Raw genomic sequence first — 14599 nt, forward strand, 5'->3', positions numbered from 1 at the left:
ACAACATAAATTGTAGCTGCTGTTATCAAGAACACGCACAATATCAGTGAAGAGGTTAGGATTCGTTTGGTCCTTCTTCTTGCAGCTATTTAAGAGAGGCTTCCTACATAGATAACACGAGCACAATAGGTATGTGATTTAGAATTTCTTGAAAACAGTTTGCACTTCCCGTTACACACACAACAATTACTTCTGCGAACTGTCAAACCGGCTTTTATTTTACTATATCATTGTAAGCATAAAACTCTTCCAGAAATACGTGAAACACAATAGCAACGACCACCACATCAATACTATCACGTTTGTTTACAACAAATAAACAATGTTTATTCACGCACACGCAATGTCAACATTTCTCCGCAACTTAAACACTACCACTACGGAGTCGTCTGCTGATGTGAGTCAGCAGCAGGTTAGGCATTGTGATCACGTGGAACGCCGAGCATCACGGGAGTATGACGACATCGAAACACCGTGCGTATTTTGTTTATTTCTGTGGAATTACGCACCCTTAAGGTGTAATTGTATTAGTATTGGCACAACTAAGCTTGCACATTGCTATGAAGTTTCCAAGACAACTTCATACAAAGAGCTTAAATAATCGTGTTATTCGAATTTTGTTTCGAAATATATGGTTGCCGCGTAGTTGCCATATCGACACAAAACATTTTCTGAGCAAAAATGTATGAAGATAATTTCTTACCTTTGATGTGTCTGTCTTCGGTGTAGGGGATGGCAACCCTGGAGAAAGACTTCTCATCTGTGGTAGTTCTTCCACCCCAAGCATCATGTTAGAGCCTAAAACATCGTTAAGGTTATGGAAACAACAGTTTGTGCTGTACGTATTTAACACTAAACTTTGATGATTTGTCGAAAATCTGACGTACAATGTATTCTGAGGCACTGATATAATCGTTTACAAACTGTCACAAGAAACTATTGTTTAGAAGCCACTAAAAAAATGAAAAATATTCGGACGTCAACTTCCGTGTACCAGCTTGCTTAGTAGCAGTCAAGGTTATAATGACGTCATTGAATTCTCGAACTGAGCCAGCTGATAGCATGATCTTAGTATTCGTCCGCCATGAAATGTGTTTACATGAATGCTGTGAATGTAATGTACCCAACAACAAGAAACACCACTGTGTAATAAAGGATGAACATGCATTTCTGCGTTATTCGGGTAGAATTTTCACCTTGTGAAGAATTTTATAGGCCTGAAATTTCGATATGCTTTGACTGTAAAGCTTTTGTAGAATACTGTGTCGCTTGTAGTTCAATGATTGGTTAGATTAATTTTTAGGTAGATATTTGACAATAATAAAGAAACGAAAATGGTTTTGTATTTTGCCAGACAGTATGGCATTTATGAACGTGTGTATGTGAATCCTATATTTTTCAGGGAATATTATACACAAATTACATTTTGTTGCTATTGAGGTGACGTTCATTTTTAAAACCCCATCAGAGCCCATATTTCTTTGTCATTTCATTAATCTCTTCGCCAGATGAGGGTGGGGTATTGCTTTTACTATTTTAGCACTATTGTACAAAGTTTCTATCACTAATAAGTATGACATTACTGATAAAGGAATTGATTTATTTCTGCATTTTTATATTAATTGTATGGTACATTGGATACCTAGTCCTCAGTCTTCAGCAAATTCTCCAATTTATTGTGAGGTTAAGGTCGGTTAATGATGTCACATTGGCACCAAATTTCACCACAGTTCTACCTGATGACATCGTGGCGTGTCAGATGATGAGATGGTTGATACACCATCATTCTTTTCACATCTCTGCAGTGGAGCAGTCTTCAACAAATTGTTCAGTTTATCGTAGCACTTGGGTATTGTGGAATGGACGAAAAAGGATTATGTACCTCATTGCATGAGCAGTTTATTTCATCACAGATAATTAATTTCATTCAGAGACAAACATTTTCACATCTGTGTAACAACATGTTGAAATCATAAATATGTGGACAGCTGCTTATACATACCGTATGAGTTAATCTACAAATTTTCAGTGTCACTTTGATTGTCTTGGTAGTAGATCATCCTTTATCAGAGTGGTGCACATAACTCGGCAGTGAATGACTGTTTGTTGCTAGTATTACATTGTAACTCAGCTGCTTAGGTAGCCTGCAGTTCCTCCTCCTCTCTATCGATTTTTTTTTATTTTATTTTATTTATTTATTTTTTTTAGTGGGCCTACAAGAGATAGGAATGTGAAAAGAAAATTTGCAGTTAAAATTTTTATTAATATTTATTCCTTAAACTGTAGACTTCTTTATCTACTGTTCCATGCTTGCTTCTTCCCTTATAGACTTAATGATTCTCCATTGTTTCTTAATGTTAAATTCATATATATTTGGTTTGACAAACTTTCACTTCTTTGCATAGTGCTGTCGTTATCGTCATCGTCGTCTTCAGTACACGTACTGGGTTTCTGCAGCTTACTAATCAAGACTACTCAAGTCTATGCTGTGCAGGTCTCTTCACCCCTGCATAACTACTAGAGACTACAACTGTTTGAAACTAAGTACTGCAGTCAGTCTTGGTCACCCTCTACTGTTTTCAGACCACTATTTTCCTCCAAAACCAAGTTAACTGTTCCTTCTTTTAGTCAAATTATGGCAAAATTACTTTTCTCCTCAGTTTGATTTGGTACCTCTTCATTAATTATCAAATCTACCAATTTGATGTTCAGTATTCTTCTGTAGCACCTCATTTTAAAAACTTACTTTCTCTTCTTGACTTTTTTGTTTTATCCTCCATTTACAATGCTACATCGCAGACAAATATTTTCATAAACAATAGTTCTGAACAAAGTTATTTTCTATGAATGCGGCAACAGCGTTTTTTGGGAAGTCACTAGTAGTGGACTTACATATAGTGTATTGTTTTGTTTGACATTTGTTTTTGCACTCGGTATCATATTTACTGAAGATGAGTTGGTTTCAAGTATCTTTAACAATGCTGCAATGGCAGCCTCAGCAGAAGCCTAATTACACACCTCCCCATGAAACTATCCTGGCTGTCTTATCTTCATCAATTTCAGTTAGTGAAAACAAATAAATAGGACCTAACTAAAAAAATTGGGAGTAATGATGTAAAAAACAAATTTCATTTTCTGTTGGATAACAGAGTTTTTCATTAATTCATTAACATATTGTGTTATGATAATCCAATCATGAACGGGTGTCTTCAGGGCTGTGGAATGATTCAATTTCTATGTTATCGGTCTACATTAATAGGCAGAAGCAGCCACTGCAGGCAATTTCTGTATGGGATACAACAACCAATTGAAGACTAGAATGGAAAATCATCCAAGTCCACCTTTGGTCAATTTTCACTTTTATTTTAAAGTGAATGTACATGTCTAGAGCTACATCCCTGCCAAGAAGAATTTTCCAAGTCCAGCTCATTCCCCTTAAAATGGCACAATACATTTTCAAATGAATGAAATAACATCCCAAATCCACGGACTTGGACAGTTTTTCCATTCAGTAACATCTTGGAAGCCACATGCAGTTTTCAGTACCTCATGGCAGCTGCAACAATTGATAAAAAGTATTTTTTTCAACAATGAACGGGCTTACTACATACTGAGTTGATGATATTTTATATATTTTATTACCCACTCAGTTTCCATGAAGCCTGTGTAGTGGACGCATCATTTGTGAAAGTTGGTATTTTTTTTCTGTTCTAATATGGAGGTGGTTTCAAGTGATGGCAATTCAGATGTTTGTGGTAAAAAACATAAAATGCCTGACAATTGGGGGGGAAAAAATGTAGCGAAACGAAAACGTGTTGCGGGAGAAGAATATACAAGATTTTCATGTCTGTGGTCTGATGTCTCCTAAGGTTGTTTTTCGTCAAAGACTCCGCATGGACAAATGTTCCCAGAAAACCTTTACAATGAAATATAATGTAAGTAAAATGTTATTGCTTTTTTTATATCTATGTCCATGATCAAACATGGTTCTCAGTTTCTGAATTTCTGAACTGTTATCTAAAATACTCGTAATAATTTCTCTCTCTCTTCCCCTTTTTGCCTTTCTGTGTTCTCTCTCTCTCTCTCTCTCTCTCTCTCTCTCTCTCTCTCTCTCTCTCTCTCTCTCATATTCTTAGCCAGATTTTTTTCTGTAAAATTAATCGTTATTAGGCATACAGTATTATATATTCTTTTAGGTAACCATTGTAACAAATAGTCATCTTCTGTGCCGCATGGCATTTGGCAGTCTTTGTGACATCAGATAAGGGAGTTTGAAAAGCCTAACAATACTAACTGCAATGGGGGAATCTCCAACTGATAAAAGAGGTGTACATACCGACAGACCTGATAGAAAATCTTTGGAAACCATAAGTAAGGTAATATGTCTGTTTTCTTTGGATTATTAATTTTCATGATTTCATCATAAAGTTAGTGGAGGTCTGCATGTAGAATTTTTTTCCTTTATCAGCTCTCACACAGTGATGAATGCATCCGATCTTTTCCTTATAAAGTGAGCCACTATGGGGGGAATAAAAGTAAGAAGTAATATTTGTCATCAGATCTGAGTATTATGAAAATTTACACTCTATTTGCCAAAACATGAGCCGGAAAATTACTTAAAAATAAAAAGTGCTATTTCACCCAAAGAAGTCAATGCATAGTGGAGGTTTCATAAATACTAACACACAAATTTCAATTAGGGGGTTGGTTGTCCTGCTACAGACATATGTAATTTAGATGCCAAGTTAGAGAACAAGTTGAAATTTTGCACAAATTAGGGATTAAAGAGGCAGATGACACTAAAATTGACAGTCACAAATGAAAGCACCTGGTTTCTGCGACAGCAAGAAAAAGCACAAATCTTTCCAGGGAAAAGGATAATGTGGATATTCTGTGTTTTGACTTCCAACAGAATCCGCCATACCCTTTACTCCCCATAGACGAAATATTCTGCCTTCACCGGCTTTGGAAATTCAAGTTTTTTGTATTCACGGTGGGAAAAGAATAAAAAATATAATGTTTATGTGAGACAAAACACAGGGTCATAAGGGTGTTAGTTAAATTATTTCATGCCTAAATAGGTACATTAGAAATACATTATCGCCACAAATTGACACACTTTACTTGTACTGCAATGGCTGCATTGACCAGAACAAAATTATGACAAGGGTTCATTTTCTAACAATTCCAGTTGTTTCTGGAAGATTCAAGTACATATCAGTCATTAATTTCCCATGAAAGGCCATAGCTTTCTTCTATGTGACACCACCTTTGCAAAAGTAGAAACAGTTAAAAGAAAGAAAGAAAAGGTAGAAACTCTTAGAGATTGGGAACATATTGTCAAGAATGAGGTAAATTTCAATGTGGTATGGCTGACAGGTTGTCATTTCCAGGAATACAAACAACATTTAAGTCATATCTAAAAAGAAAGATGATGAGACTTACCAAACAAAAGCGCTGGCAGGTCGATAGACACACAAACAAACACAAATATACACACAAAATTCAAGCTTTCGCAACAAACTGTTGCCTCATCAGGAAAGAGGGAAGGAGAGGGAAAGACGAAAGGATGTGGGTTTTAAGGGAGAGGGTAAGGAGTCATTCCAATCCCGGGAGCGGAAAGACTTACCTTAGGGGGAAAAAAGGACAGGTATACACTCGCACACACACACATATCCATCCACACATACAGACACAAGCAGTTGTCTGCTTGTGTCTGTATGTGTGGATGGATATGTGTGTGTGTGCGAGTGTATACCTGTCCTTTTTTCCCCCTAAGGTAAGTCTTTCCGCTCCCGGGATTGGAATGACTCCTTACCCTCTCCCTTAAAACCCACATCCTTTCGTCTTTCCCTCTCCTTCCCTCTTTCCTGATGAGGCAACAGTTTGTTGCGAAAGCTTGAATTTTGTGTGTATATTTGTGTTTGTTTGTGTGTCTATCGACCTGCCAGCGCTTTTGTTTGGTAAGTCTCATCATCTTTCTTTTTAGATATATTTTTTCCACGTGGAATGTTTCCCTCTGTTATATTCACAACATTTAAGTCAGTATTACAAAACATCAGTAAGAAGCAGAAGTCAGAAATTTTGTTTCATAGTATAAAATATTGAAATACACAAACAAATATCCAGGAAAAGTTGCAATTGCAGAAACAATGGGAGGAACAGACTTCATAATATATTCCTTGATGGAAGATCCTTCCCAGTATTTCAATTTCGGCACTTTACCATTGTACGAGGGGGGACCCAACAATAACTGGAATTTCTTTCTAGAAACTTTATTGTTTTCAAATACAACCTTAATATCCTTTGAAGTACTCTCCATTAGCATTAATACACTTGTCCAAACGTTCATTCCAGTGTTCGAAGCACCTCTTAAATTCGTCCTCTTTGATACCTGCTAGCACTTAATGACATTGCGGTTTAAGTCTTCCACATCCGCAAAACGCTTCCCTCTCAAGTCTCTTTTCATCCTCGGGAATAGGAGGAAGTCTGAGGGTACTAAATCCGGCGAATAGGGCGCATGGGTCAAGGTAGTAGTCTTAATTGAGGCCAAAAACTGGCGAGCGCTGAGAGCCGTGAGTGCAGGAGTGTTGTCATGATGCAGGGACCACACACCAGAATCCCACAAAGCCGGACGTTTTCGCGACAAACTTCTGCAAAGCCGTTTCATAACCTCCAAATAGAATTGTTGGTTTACTGTCTGGTTTTCAGAGAAAAATTCAGATTGTACGGTCCCTTTGATGTCAAAAAAATACAGATCAACATCGTTTTCACATTTGATTTCACTTGTCAAGCTTTTTTTGCTCGAGGTGAACCAGGTGACTTCCATTGTGATGACTGTTGTTTACTTTCTGGATCGTACCCATAGCACCATGACACATCACCTGTAATGATTTTGTTGAAAAAATGTGGATCATCTTTGAATGCGTCCTTCTTTTCGAGACAGGCTTGAACATGACGATCCCTTTGATCTCCGGTAAGAAGCTTCAGCACGAGTTTTGCTGCCACTCTTTGTGTCCCCAAATCGATGGTCAAGCTGCGCTGAATTGAGCTCCAGGACCACCCGGACAGGTTCTCGAGTTGGTCGATTGTCCTGCATTGATCTTCACTGATGAAATCATGGATTTTGTCGATGTTGTCTTTGCTTAGAGCAGTTGAAGGTCGACCGGAACAGGGCTGATCTTCAACCACCATTTCTCCCTTTTTAAACTGAGAAAACCATTCATACATTTGTGTTTTACTAAGAGCCTGGTCTTTGTAGGCTGTCTGAATCATCACAACAGATTCTGCTGCGTTCCTGCCGAGCAAGAAACAAAACTTCACTGCCGCACATTGTTCGTAAGAACTAACTGTTTCCTCATGTCACGTCTGCACTGTACGCACACTCAAAGAATTGCCAAAGAAACCACACTTCTCACTGTTGGGTGATGCCACGTGGCAGAATGACTCAGCAGAGCTCCTACTACAACCCTCTGGCAGCGCAACCTGCAATGTGTAGCATTTCGATTCCGGTTACTTTTGGGTCCCCCCTCGTACACCAATGCACTGCCCATAAAATCAGAAAAGCTGAAAAATCTGAAATGTGTGGTATAGTACTTATCATGTACTTATCATCAGCGGTTGCAACCTTTTATTCATCCCTCACAGAATATTCCAAACCCGAAGTAACAGTGATGGGATTGGGAGGAGAAGAAGGAGAAGGAGAAGAAGAAGAAGAAGAAGAAGGAGGAGGAACAACAAAGTGAAAGAAAAATAAGTTCTTTTTCATCGTAGAAAAAACAATTGTATACATTATATTTTTTATTTCCAAAGATTATGATGTTTTATTCATATATTCAGTGCTATAAACCATGTTATGATGTCAAAAAATATAATTAAAAATAATATTTCTTTCTTTCACCAATGTCTATTTTTTACCATGCATTAAAAAACATCCCAAGTCCATGTGACTATGTATTAATCATTTTCTCTTAAAGTATGCACTCCAACTGTCTGAAGCCCGCAAGAAATATAAAAGTGAGCAATTCGTAAGTGATGGCTAAAAATTACATTGATACAACAAAACCATCTCCAGTTATAATGTTTTTTGTTTCTCCTCAGATATTTTGTTCATGGACTTACGATATTTTTCCATTTGGGTGTTCTATTGTGACTACTGCTAATAAACTTATACTGGCAATTATAGGACTCTCTCTCTCTCTCTCTCTCTCTCTCTCTCTCTCTCTCTCTGTCTCTCTGTCTGTCTGTCTGTCTGTCACCCTCTGGACCCCGCCCCCTTTCTCTTTCTGTTTTTAATTATGCAAGGTATGGTGTACATTGAGGGAACAATGCCAGGTTTAATCAACGGTGGGTGTAGTTCAGGCCAACAAGAGATGAGTCTGTGAGTTTAGGGACTGTGTTTCATACCATTACTTGAGTGGCTCATTCAGATTATCATTGACATGAATCAGGGTGTTAATTTCAACATTCTGTGTAACACCAAGTATTACTCTTGGTTTTATAAATTCATGTTGAGTTTACTGTGGCCTCTCACATCTTTCAGGGTGACAAAAGCTGTGTTTTCAGGGTTGTGCATACATTTGTTTCTGGTTTGATGAACCCTCAGGCAGACTATCACATCGGAAAGTTAATTAAAAGATTCAATTTAAGTGAACAGCCTCAATGAAAAGAAGGAAGATCAGTGTTTAACAGCCTGTTGACAATCAGGTCTTTAGATGTAGAGCACTAGTTGGAATGGGGAAAGCCATGTCCTTTTGAAAGGAACCATCTCAGAATGAACAGCCATAGATCACAGATAATTGTAAAGGAGACAAAGATTGAGAATATCTCCAGCAAACATGGTAATGTTGAGTTGCAGATGATGGTTGCTTCAATCTTGCAAAAAAGCTCCACTTTTAGGAACTCAGAACTCTAGTCCTTGAAATGTACCATAGGTAATGAAATAACAGCCACTCTACATGAAGAAAGTGATATAAGGAAGGATAGGAACACAACAGTCAGTCACAATCCCATTAGTTTTTTTATTATTCTTGCATATCCAGATTTTTCAGCTATAAACAACCAACTTCATTGCTGAAATATAAGAAAATTACAGAATCAGTTGTGATTTATCTAAAACAATAAGTAAAACATCATGTTATCCAATAACAATGACTCATTATAGTCAACACACCATTTGAGTGAGTTACAATCCAATAAACTTGCAGCAGTATGTGTCACCCTATGATTTTACTGGTGTATGGACAAAGGATGGATGTTTACACAAAGTACAGCAGCCTCAGTTTGTGACATGTAATATAACTTAAACCCTCTATATTATGAGCTAACTGACCTTGTTTCTTTCAAATGTAGTAGTTCAAAACACTTTGTTTTAATAAAGTGAAATTAATAATTATAGTTGCATATAACCTTTAAAATACATCAAGAAATACCAACTTACAATGTTTTTGTTCATATATGAATGGTGTAGCAATCCCCCAGCTCTTATAAAAAAGATCATTAATAGGCTCATACAACTGTCCTATAAAGAATTGTTGTGTCATTATATAAATAAAAAAATGAAGACCATCTTAATAAAATATAGTTGTATACCAATCTAAGAATTGTCAAGAAACTAAAATCACCATAGTCACCTGTACCATAGTGGTTAAGTGATTTACTAAATAATTAATTCAGCATGTTTGCAAATTCTCATAACAAATTTCTAGGACTTGAAGAAGTGGCTGAGTAAACAATACTTTGAATTGGAACAACATGTTTGCTAGGTAGGTAGGCAACATGGTAGTTGTGGTAAGGGGTTCTTATGTCAGATTGTCTGATGTCATTTGGTTTCTGTCCTCTCTCTGCAGCCTTGTTTGAGCCTCATTCACATGTCTTTGAGAGTTGGAGCAAGTTGGTTGAGTACACATTTGCAGAATACACTGACATGATCCTTGACATGATCCTTCAGTACGGCAAAGCTCACAGTAATGATGGAGCTGCTCATTGCCTTTGTCAATATCTTTATTCACAACATGTGACTCCATCGAAATACCCTTTTTGTCCTCAGCAGGCATGACTTGATGCTCCCAGGAGATGCCGAACACGCAAATTGGAAGAGGCTGTACTGTAGAGAACCCGTCAACAGGTACACAAGCAAGTTCTTTGGTTATTAATGAGTGGAATTGTAAAACAAGTGATGTAATGGGTATTCCTTAATAAATCACTTGTAAAAGTGGTCACATTGTCAATATGTTCTCAAATGGTTGTAGCATGGAAGCAGTACATTTCCGGAGATGGGTTTCTATTCAAAATTTTATGTACCCACTACCTTTTACAAGTCCTAGAAGGTTGTAACTGAAGTTTCCGAACACCCTGCAGAAAAGATATGAAAATCATACATACTGTTTTATGAAGATCTGTTAACTTCATAGTAAAATACTGAAGATCGACATGAACAAGCTAATTTAACCAGGTACAATTAATAAAAATGTATTGATGTCCTCTATTCACATAAATTTCTTATGTAATATATGGTGTAGGTCCAGTTGTCATACACTGTTTACAAAGAACGGTATAACAAATTGCTGTATACCTATCCTCTAAGGCTATTAGTTGAATAGCATTCTATTTGTTTCATGGTAAAACTGATGTAGCCTTGGACAGTAACAACAAAATGGATAACAAATAGATCCACCTGTATAATATGAGGGTGGTTTGAAAAGTTCTCGGAACGGATTAGAAAAAAGTACTTACATCACTGAAACATTTTTTATTTTTCAATGTAGTCTCCTTGTAGATTAATGCACTTGGTCCAACAATATTCCAGTGCCTTGATCCCATCTTGAAAATGAGTTTCCTTGAGGCCTGCAAAATAGTTGTCAACTCCGGCTATCTGTTTTTCGTCCACGAAGAAAAATTTTCAGTTTTGGGGAGAGATGGAAGTCTAACAGAGCCATATCAGGTGAATAAGGTGGGAGTGGCCTCAATTCATACCTTAATTCGTGTAATTTTGCCATGGCAACATCACGTGTGTGCATGTGCGCATTGTCTTGATGGAAGATGACTTTCTTCCTTGCTAAACCTGGCCTTTTTTCACATATCTTTTGTTGCAATTTGTCCAGGAGGTTAGCATAGTATTCTCCAGTGATTGTTTGCCCAGTGGGGAGATAATCTATAAACAGAATCCCCTTCACATCCCAGAAAACTGATGCCATGACATTTCCCTCCAAAGGAATTGTCTTGGCTTTCTTTGGTGGTGGAGAATAAGCATGTTTCCACTGCTTTGACTGTTGTTTTGTCTCTGGGGCATAGTAGTGCACCCAAGTTTCATCTGTGGTCACAAACTGGAACAGAAAATCTTGTTTGTTTCTCCTAAAACAGGCCAAATTATTGATCCGATATGTCCATTCTCATGCATTTTTGATCCAGTGTCAAGAGCCACGGCACCTATCTTGCAGATGATTTTTTTTTATTTACAGTTCTTCAGTTATGTGATATACCCTTTCAGATGACATCTGGGAAGTGTGAGCAATTTCACGCACTTTCAATCGCGGTCCTCCATGACCATTTTGTGCACTTTTGTAATGATTTCTGGAGTAGTGACACATCTTGGCTGACCAATGCCCGGATCATCATCTAAGCTCTCCCGACCAAATTTAAATTCATTTGTCCACTTGGCAACAGTTGAATATGAAGGAGCAGAGTCCTCCAGTGTATTCTGGAAATCGGCTTGAAATGTCCTTTGCTTTCATACCTTTCTTTACGAAGTACTGCTCGAATCTCAGATTTTTCCATCTTCGCAAATCACTATGCGGGAACAACAACAGAGCCATGTCACCACCACAGCTCTCTTCCAAGAGCATTGACGTGGCATGTGTTTACAGGAAACATCCAATGAATATCACGTGAATGATTCATTGTGCTAGCACTGACCTCTCATGCTGATTCTGAGAACGTTTCAAACCACCCTCGTCACTTATGTTCTCAAATACCTTGTGTTATGATGATAAAGGTAGGCAAAAATTTCATATTAGTTCCCTCCAGGGTCATAACATCTCCTGCCCCAAAGCAATAGACTGTCAAAGAGCTCCCAAAACTGGCTGTTCTTCACCAGCAACCACTCATTAAGCAGGCAAATGCCAGATGACCTCAGATGGCAGTATATCTCCACCTCCTCTAAGAGGTCCATGAATCTGCCCTTCTCAGCCTTGTGCAACAACATGACAGCTGACCTCAAAGAGGGGAAGATGTGCCCACTCTCAGCCAGGTGAGAAGCAAAATTGGATCTTTCAATTATATCCCATGTATCCAAAGCTGCATGCTCACCAAATCTGATCTCAAGTGTTCTACCTGTCTGTCCCATGTAACACGCATTACAGTCTGGACATTCCATCCTGCAGGTGTCAGGTTGTTGAACAAGATTCATTGATCTCCTGGGGGAGATGGAGATATACTGCCACAAGAGGTCATATGGCATTTGACTGCTCACTGAGCAGGTGTTGGTTAAGAGCAGCCACCTTTTGGAACTCTCTGACAGTCTCCTGCTTCAGGGCGACCGAGGAGGAAAATGATTTGAAATTTTGGTCTGCCTTTAATTTGGCAACAGTAGGTGTGATAGTATGTGAAACATAAGTTACTTTTATCAGTGGATCAATTTATCTTCCATTTTGTTGGTACTATCACTTGCTACATCTGTTTTACCAACAAACAAATAAAACACTATTCAACTAATAGCCTTAGGGCAGTTTTTTATATCATTCTTTGTGTGAAGCACATTATCAGTAGAAGACGTTAGTATGTTTTTAGTAATTGTACACGGTTAAATTAGCCTTGTCGTGTTGATATTGAGTATTTTACTGTGATATTAATAGGTCTTCATAAAAACAATCTCTATGAAGTTTTATATTTCTTTTGTATTAATTATTTACTGGATCACTTATCCATTATGGGTATGAGTGACTATGCTAGATTTTAACTTCTTGACAGTTTTCAAATGGGTATGTAACTATATTTTATCAAGAGGATCTAAAAAAAAAATATTTTTATTGTGAGTAACAATTCTGTATAGGACATTTGTATGATCCTATTATGACCTTTTTGATAAGATTTGGGGAATCATTTCACCACTAATATGAGAACAAACACTTTGTAAGTTAGCATTTGTTGATGTATTTTTAAATGTGATACACAACTAGATTTCCTGAATTCATTAAAAACAAGAGAGATTTAAACTATTTAGTTAGTTTGTAATACAAAGAATATAACTTACACTACATGACACAAACTGAGGCCGCTATATTTGTGGTAAACCATCTCAGTTTCTTTCCACCTGTACTCTAGTAAAGTCATATGGTGACATGTATAACTGTGAGTTCATAGGATTATATCACCCCCAAATGGTATGTTGACTATAATGGATCACTACTGTTGAATAATGTGGTGTTTTACTTATTATTATTTTCGATTATTCCCATTTAAGAGAGCGTTTGAACTTGAATTCCTTTATGATGATTGTTTATGTTTTTTTTTAGCCCAAATTTTCTTCATGTGTTCACTGTGTTGTTTCTTTCGCTCCGCTGTCCATTTGCATCCTGGTCTCTTCTGTGTTATGGTGTCAAATTTATGTTTTTTGATGATGTTCCTGAATTCAGTTCTATTTTCTGCATCGTTTACTGTTTGTTATGTGTGCTTGTCTGAGGTCCTCTTCAACTTCTTTTATCCATTTTGTTTTTCCCCTGCCTGAGTTGATGACTTTAAGAATTCGCTTTGAAATTCTGTTTTCATTCATCCTGTGGATATGTCCGTAGAACTGCATTCTTCTTTTCCTTATTGTATCCATAATCTTGTCTGTGTATTTATATAATTCTGATGTTGGTCTCTTCTTCCAGATTCCTTGCTCTTGTACCGGGCCAAAAATTTGCCTGAGAATTTTCCTTTCTTGTTTCTCTATTTCTTTGATTTTAGTTTGCCCACCTATCTGTGTTGTTTCAGATGCATACAGTGCCTCCGGAAGTACGACAGTGTTGTAGTGCCTCAATTTTGCGTTAATGGATATGGACTTTTTGTTATAATAGTTCCACGTGAGTTTATATGCTTTCTGTAGTTTTTTTATTCTTTCCTCATTGGCCTTTAGGTTGATCCCTTATGGCTGGATGATTTCTCCCAGGTACTTAAAATGTGGTACTTGTACGATTTTCCCATGGGTTGTCACAATAGGCAATTTGTCTTGTGGCACTATTTCTATGTACTAAGTTTTCTCATATGAGATTTGCAGGCCAGTTCTTTGTGCAATTTCATGTAACTTCTCTATGGCGTTAGTGGCTTCTTTTGTATTATTTGTGAGGATTGCAAGGTCATCCGCAAAAGCTAAACACTTCACATTGAATCTATTATCTTTTCTAATACCAATTTGGATTCCTTTGACTTCTTTTTCCCATGTCCTGATAATTTTGTCAAGAATGATATTAAAGAGTAATGGTGAAAGTCCGTCACCCTGTCGCACTCCAGTTTGGATTTCAAATGGTTCCGAGATATCCCCCATAAATTTAACCTTCGAGACTGTGTCAGTTAATGTTTCCCGAATTATTGCTCTTGTCTTTCTGTCAATGCTGAATTCTTC

General features: G+C 37.4%; 1 long non-coding RNA gene across 2 annotated transcripts; it reads left to right on the forward strand.

The window, feature by feature from the left end:
* The first annotated feature begins 791 nt into the window (after positions 1-791).
* Positions 792-7856, forward strand: LOC126260112 (uncharacterized). Of its 2 annotated transcripts, none has more exons than XR_007546604.1 (3): positions 792-1183; positions 4197-4376; positions 7648-7856. It is a non-coding gene; the product is annotated as an uncharacterized LOC126260112 (long non-coding RNA). The 2 variants fall into 2 exon arrangements; XR_007546605.1 differs by lacking the exon at positions 792-1183 and adding an exon at positions 3726-3935.
* The last annotated feature ends 6743 nt before the right edge of the window (positions 7857-14599 follow it).

Source organism: Schistocerca nitens, chromosome 5 (assembly GCF_023898315.1).
Source record: "Schistocerca nitens isolate TAMUIC-IGC-003100 chromosome 5, iqSchNite1.1, whole genome shotgun sequence".
Taxonomy (NCBI): domain Eukaryota; kingdom Metazoa; phylum Arthropoda; class Insecta; order Orthoptera; family Acrididae; genus Schistocerca; species Schistocerca nitens.